The sequence below is a fragment of the Lepidochelys kempii genome, chromosome 3 (assembly GCF_965140285.1).
Source record: "Lepidochelys kempii isolate rLepKem1 chromosome 3, rLepKem1.hap1, whole genome shotgun sequence".
NCBI lineage: Eukaryota > Metazoa > Chordata > Testudines > Cheloniidae > Lepidochelys > Lepidochelys kempii.
In genome coordinates, this window is record NC_136382.1 from 102,193,590 (window position 1) to 102,200,811 (window position 7,222).

Sequence of the window (7,222 nt, forward strand, 5' to 3'; positions counted from 1 at the left end):
CATAAGAGCAAAGGAACTCTTCAGAAAAATTGAAAGGCAGATAATTTTTTTTTCAGTTTTAAATTATTTTTACATAAATATAACTGACCTGTGGAACTTACTGCCACAAGATATTACCTGTAGGATTCAAAAAAGAATGTGAATATCATCATTTAAATTAAATTTTTAAAAATGGAAGTTTATAAACTTTTTGTGCTTTAAGGCATAAGACAACCACTAAGTGACAGGTGTTAGGAAGTGTTATAGACCAGGGTGGGGCAGCCAGGCCAAGTGGTCTGAGCACTGGTTCTCAAGGCTAGTGATCAAAGGTGGAGACAGAGGCCAGGAACAGCACTGATGGTCAGTGCCAGAGTCAGGAATCAGTCAGAGCCGAGGGTCAGAGAGAGGTGGGAACCAAGAGCCAGAGCTCAGGGTCAGAACCAGATACAGGAATTATGCAGTGGAGTGGACTGGAGCAGGGCAGGAGTGAGGCTGGGAACAAGGTCTGTGCCTGCCTTGCTTCAGTCCTGCTCAGGAACAATCATACCTGCAGGTGTAACACTGAGCAGGCACTAGGTTGGTGCTGCTGTTTGGGCTTTAATTGTCAGCCCTATGCACCAGGACTATTTTAATTGCAGTTAACTCATATGGTTTAACTCAAAAAATTAATCGCACTGTTAAACAATAGAATACCAACTGAAATTTATTAAATATTTTTAGATGTTTTTCTACATTTTCAAATATATTGATTTTAATTACAACACAGAATACAAAGTGTACACTGCTCATTTTATATTAATTTTTATTATAAATATTTGTGCTGTAAAAATGATAAACAAAATAGTATTTTTTCAATTCCTTCATACTAGTACTGTAGTGCAATCTCTTTATTGTGAAAGTGCAATTTACAAATGTAGATTTTTTTTTGTTTGTTTGTTACACAATTGCACTGTTAAAAAAAACCCAAAACTTTAGAGCCTACAAGTCCACTCAGTCTTATTTCTTCTGCAGCCAATCACTAAGACAAACAAGTTTGTTTATATTTTTGGGAGATAATGCTGCCCACTTCTTATTTACAATGTTACCAGAAAGTGAGAACAGGCATTTATTTGCATGGGACTTTTGTAGCCAGCATTGCAAGGTATCTAAGTGCCAGATATGCTAAACATTCATAAGCCCTTTCATGCTTTGGCCACCATTCCAGAGGACATGCTTCCATGCTGATGATGCTCATTTAAAAAAAAAATGCTTTAACTTAAATTTGTGACTGAACTCCTTGGGGGAGTATTATGTCTCCAGCTCTGTTTTACTTGCATTCTGCCGTATATTTTATGTTCTAGTAGTCTCAGAAGATGACTCATCATGCTGTTCATTTTAAGAACACTTTCACCGCAGGTTTGACAAAGCGTAAAGGAGGTACCAATGTGAGATTTCTAAAGATAGCTGTAGAACTCGACCCAAGGTTTAAGAATCTGAAGTGCTTTCCAAAATGTGAGAGGGATGAGGTGCGGAGCATGCTTTCAGATGTCTTAAAAGAGCAACACTCCAATGCAGAAACTACAGATCCCAAAGAAGATTGTGGGTTTAATATTTAATTTTGATTAGCCATTATTTTAATGCTGCAATTTGTATTGCTTTCTTTGTCTTACAGTTGAAATATTCAGAATAACCCAGTATTATCCACTAGATGGCATAACTGAAGATCTTGGGCTTGATTTTGATCTCACATAGGTTTTACACTTATATAACTCTACTGATTTCAGTACAGTCACTCCTGATTGACAGAGACTCAGCTGAGATGAGAAACCCTTCTCCCAAAGCAATATACCTACCAGTATTTTGTTTTGCATTTGTATTTATGATTAAAAATGTCCTTTTCAGAGGACATTTTGTCTGGAACTTGGGGGACAATTTACTTTGATTCACAGCATATGGACAGCTCTGTCTACTTTTCATGTCTTCTGATGGTAGTGTGTGATGCCTGTGCTCTAAAGCAGAGGTTCCCAAACTGTGGTTTGCAGGCTATCTGTGGAACCATGGAGATCTTCCCAGTGCGCACATGGTGCTGGCTTCTCCTCATTTCCAGCAGCTATTTTACGTTGCAAGGCAGATAAAAATACATTAAATATTTATCTAATATTGTTCCTTGTAGGCAATTGTTGTTGTTGCCACAAGGATGTTACAGGGTGGCAAGAGAGGTAGATCACAAAACAAACCCAATTGCCCCAAGGGAGAGGGAGAAAAAATACTTCTGAACAATAGTCTGTCTCAGACTCTCCTCTATTTGTTTCTAGAGCCTCCCTGCTTGTAGCATTTGGGTGCTGAGTTCAGGGTTAAATAACTGTCTGATTATGTACCATCTTCTCTGCTCCTCTGGAAGCAAAATCATGTTTCATGTGCCCATATTAGGCAGAGGAAAACTAAGGGGAATGAGAGGAAAAACGGGAAGGAGGGGGCGATTTTCAGAGCTACTAGTCCCCAAAATTCTTTTTGAAGTCCATGGAAGGTGTGGTACTTAGCACCTCTGAAAATCAGACCTGCCCCCCAGTCATTCTGTATTCCTCCTTATTGTGGGAAAGGCTGCATGAAGAGCTGTCTTTCCCAGCACCCAAAATGGGGATGAGTATTCCGTATGGTGTTCTGGAAGTGAACTGGAAAGATTAATGTGCTTTTTGAACTGATCAGACCCTGATGCGTGGGTTGGTCGTGTAAAGTTTCATTTAGCATTCTGCAGTATAAAACTCTGTCGAGTGCTTGTTAGAGGTCTCAAGATTGATCAGTCGCAGCCCTCTTCTCCAAGGAGGGCTGCCATTGGCCCATGAGCACTACAGTATCAGACAAGGGTGTGTGGCCCATCCGCTTCCACCTCCCCCCATTCTACAGTCTCTTCTTTTATCTTCAGTTTTGAACAATAAAACTAATGATAAATACGTAGATGATAAACCATATAGCAGATGTGTCCAAGGCAGTTTTTATAAGTGTGGCTCATCAGAATGAATAACAATAAAGTATTATTATATGCATTTATTTATTTGTTTGTTTGTTTGTTTGTGTTAAAGTAGTGCCTAATGAAATCTCAGCCCTACTGTGCTAGGCTCTGTACAAACATATGGTGGAAGATGGTCCATGGCCCAAACAGTTTAGAAGCTAATTACATGTATTGCTTAAACCACTTACATAAATTTACACTCCATAGTGTTTTTCATATTATTTAGAGCGGGACTTAATCTTCAACAGGAGCAGAGTTAGGCCAGTGCTGGATGCTTTCGAAAATCCCACACTACATTCTTAAGTCTGTGCTCAAGTACCCTTCAATCTCCCTACCTTGCCCATGCTCTAGTTTGTCTCATCCATCTGTTATATCTTATCTTTTAAAACACAAGTTCTTTGGGGGGGGAGCTTGGGCTGTCACTTATTGTTTTGACTATATAGTGCCTAGCACAATGCAGCCCCACTCTGTCTGAGATTTCTGTTTTTTCTTAATCATGCTACAAAATCACTATGACTTTATATTTCACATTACTTCACCTGAAAAAAAAGAAACTACAAAGGTTTAGAAGAAATGAAGAGTAGAAAGGTGCCCCAGGGTTCACTGACAGAAGGATTTAGTGTTGTTGTTCAAACACAGCCTCTAGACAGATTTTCAGTCTGAAATTCAGCTTTGAACAATCATCAGTTATTTAAATTTTAGGACTTTTTTGCACTGCATCTTAAGCAAAGATAAAAGCTGGCATAAATCAGAGTTGACAGAGAACTTATAATTAACAAAATTATCAGCCCACAAGAATCAGCAGGACTGTCAGATCAAGAAAAAAACATATATTATGTTAAATAAAAGGTGATCAAAACCCCAGAAGAGCTCCTTTGAATACTAACAGAGCTTTACTTTTCTCTCCTTTCACTATTACCTGTTGTGTTTTTTGTGATGATGACTGGGTTTTGCTTGTTTTACTTTGGTTAATTCAAGTCTGTTGTTCAGCTAGCACAAACACTTTGAAATAAGGGAATAGCCAGTCGGTCCTGCCACTGTGGCTGCATGGATATTTCCCTGAGCTCTGGGCTTCTCCAGTATTTGTCTCAGAATGGACCATACTTTGCAAACACTGGATCTTGCGAGATTTACCTCTGGAGTTGCAGAAAAGTGGTGTTCTGCAAGGTCCAGGGATAGGAACCAGTGAAGAGGCTACAGGTGGCTGCTTCTGAAGGAGGCAGGATGAAGTGGGCAACCTGCCTATCCCAGTCAAAAGGCTGTGCCATGAGAAGCGGGAGTAGACAGATACTCAACTTCGAAGTAGAGGCACTATTTTATATGATATTTGATTAATAGTAAGATGTTGTTTATTCAACTGAAAGTCAGTTGTCGTTCTATTGCTATGTATAGCCAAGTACGTTTTCTTGCAGAGGCGGTGAGCGACTGAAGTTGGTTTAAAGCCTTGGGTCAGTTGGACATTTATAAAATATGTCTCATGCTCTCATTAATGATTTGGATATAAGCAGGAGGCACAGTTTTTTCTGTTGTGAAGATGCTAATTTATATCTGCTGACTCCATGTCACTGCTTTGTGGCTTGTTAACTCCACTCTGGGGGTGAAGGAAGTAAGAGTGGCTCCTTAGGCAGAGGGACGTATGGCTTGGGACAGAGAATTCCTACGTGGAGAGCCCTGAGAACTGTCAAGCCTGGGGAGAAGGTTTGGACTGAAATTTATTATTATTTTCTTTTTAATAACCTCAGAAAGGAGGAGAGTTTCACGCTATGCAGTTTGAAGCAGGCAGGGAATACTTGCCACTCAAATTGTACTTTAAAGAAAATTTATTTTTGGAATTTGTAAATTAAACTTTTAGAAGCTTTTATGAACACAATCTAAATTAGTTTTTGTGATACACAGTTAACTTACCAGCTACAGTAAAGTCAGTGGCATGCTCCTACTTAACTTACAATTTAGCAAACCAGATAATAAGCGGGTATTGTTGTAATACGACAATATTGCAAACTAACAAATCTTTCTCATTCACAACTGGCATGTCCAGGGCTTCTGTAGCAAGTGTTTGAAATCCAGATCCCTTGCTGCCAGTAAGAAATATCTGAGGGATTGTCCATATCGGAAATTTTCTGGAATTGATATTGTAGAATAGCTAGCTATTGCACTTTAAATTCACACTTTACTTTAAACCAAAATAACTTTCAAGGATAGACAAGCCCTTAGAAGGTTGCTGTGACACAGAAGACTATTCTGTGATTGGATTTTCTCCTGTAATGGAAAAGACAGTTTTCTCTCAAAACAGCAGGTGTAAAATCTTGGTCCTGTTGATGTTAAGGGCAGTTTTACCATTGAATTCACTGGCATCCGGATTTCTCCTTTGTTTATTGTTTTCTTTTAGTGACTGTTATTATTAGAACCCTCCCAGTGCACAAGGATTCTTCACACATGAAAGTGTCTTATTTCTACTCAATCCTTCCCCGAGAGAAAGGTTGGCCTTGTGGTTAAGGCACAGAGCTGGACATTTCCTGCGTGAATATGGGCAAGTCAGTTCCAGCTTATTCTTGCTCCCATTACAAGTCAATGGGAGTTTTGCCACCAATTTAAAAAGTAGCAGGATTGGGTCATTGATTTCTTTGGGTTTTTCAATGGAGCCTAAGGGAGTTAAATGTCCATCTCCCTTTGAAATTCAATTTTCTTACCCATTAAATAAGGATAATAATATCCATTCCGTATGGGTGTAGGGGGACTTAATTCACTAGTATAAGTAAAGAATTTGAACATAGGTTGACACTAATATATAAGTATAAAATATTAATGTTTACTACTGATTTGGTAAAATATATTATCTAGGTTTTAAAGGTATGGAAAAACATTTGTTTCTCAGTATTGTTATCACTTCCTAACAAACAGATGAATTGCACTGAAACCAATTTTTGATATTTTTTTTTGCCTTTGTTTAATTCTGGATGGCCTTTCTGTCTTCTCAGTCACACAATTACAACCAGTGGACATTGCTCTATTATTATTTCATAGCATAATATAATATTAACAGTATCTGTAAATAAATTGTCTTGATATCATGTGATAAACCAGTTTTTCACAATGATAAAAAGTTTTACAAAGTATAAAAGCAAGATGACAATATTTCATCCAGCAAAAGAAATACACAGCTAGATTTTATGAAAAGGACAATGACTGTGAAATCTGAATTGAGTAGCTTTGTGCAGGAGCGGATAGGTTTTCATTCTGGAAACAAATTCATTGTTGAACAGTCAAGCCGGAGCATTTTACAGCTCAGAATCACTTTCATTGCTTTTCGAAACCAAGGATAAAAGACAGAGTAAATCAAAGGATTAATGGCAGAGCTGGAATAAGTGAACCAAACCATGATGTCAAAGAGAAGGGGTGAAGTTATGAAGTTAAGGAAAACATCAATTATTACAGTTATAAAAAAGGGTGACCAACATACCAAAAAAGCAATCACAGATATACCCAGGGTTTTAGCAGCTTTCCTCTCTTCTGCTAACTCTGTCACTGTAGTTATTAGGTGACTGGGTGTTGTTGCTTCTCTCTATCATTCTAGCTTGTCGTTTAGCCACAGCAAAGATTTTGCTGTAAAGTGCTATCATTGTAAAGAAAGGTATGAAATAAAGGAGAGAGGTTACAACCACCCATGTTTTGTTGAAGACAAGTTGACAGCTTCCTACACAAGAGAGGGCATTTACTAATTCTTGTATCCCTTTGTCATTAGCCCCAGTGAAGACAACAGAAAAACTGTATACTAAGGAAAATGTCCACGTAACAGCTATGCACATGACTAAAACTGGCACTGTGAACTTGAGAGGGTAAATTAAAGGATCAGTAACAGCAACGTAACGATCAACAGAGATGAAAAACAAGTGAAACAAGTAAACAACAAAAAGATGCATCTAAAAAACTGTGGAATCTACAGAATGTTTCCCCAAAATACCAGCATGTTTCGACAGATCTTATACTGCTGAAGAGCAGCATAGTCAGACCCAAACAATAATCAGCACATGCCAAGGAGGCGAGCAAAATATTTGTAGAAGAGTGAAGCTGTTTGAAATAAGCAATTGTAATCATTACCATTAGGTTTCCACCTAGTGTAAGAATTGTCAGAAAACTAAGCACAACATACAAAGTTATGCGGATTCCAGAAGACCACGATGTTTTATAGCAGGATCCATTAATATTCTCAAAGCAATATTGTGTTTCTTCATTCTGAAGAAGCGCTGAAGTCAT

At 38.2% G+C, this 7,222-nt stretch overlaps 1 pseudogene; it reads right to left on the reverse strand.

Moving 5' to 3' along the window:
- Positions 1-6,200: 6,200 nt before the first annotated feature.
- Positions 6,201-7,222, reverse strand: LOC140909022 (trace amine-associated receptor 7a-like; annotated as a pseudogene).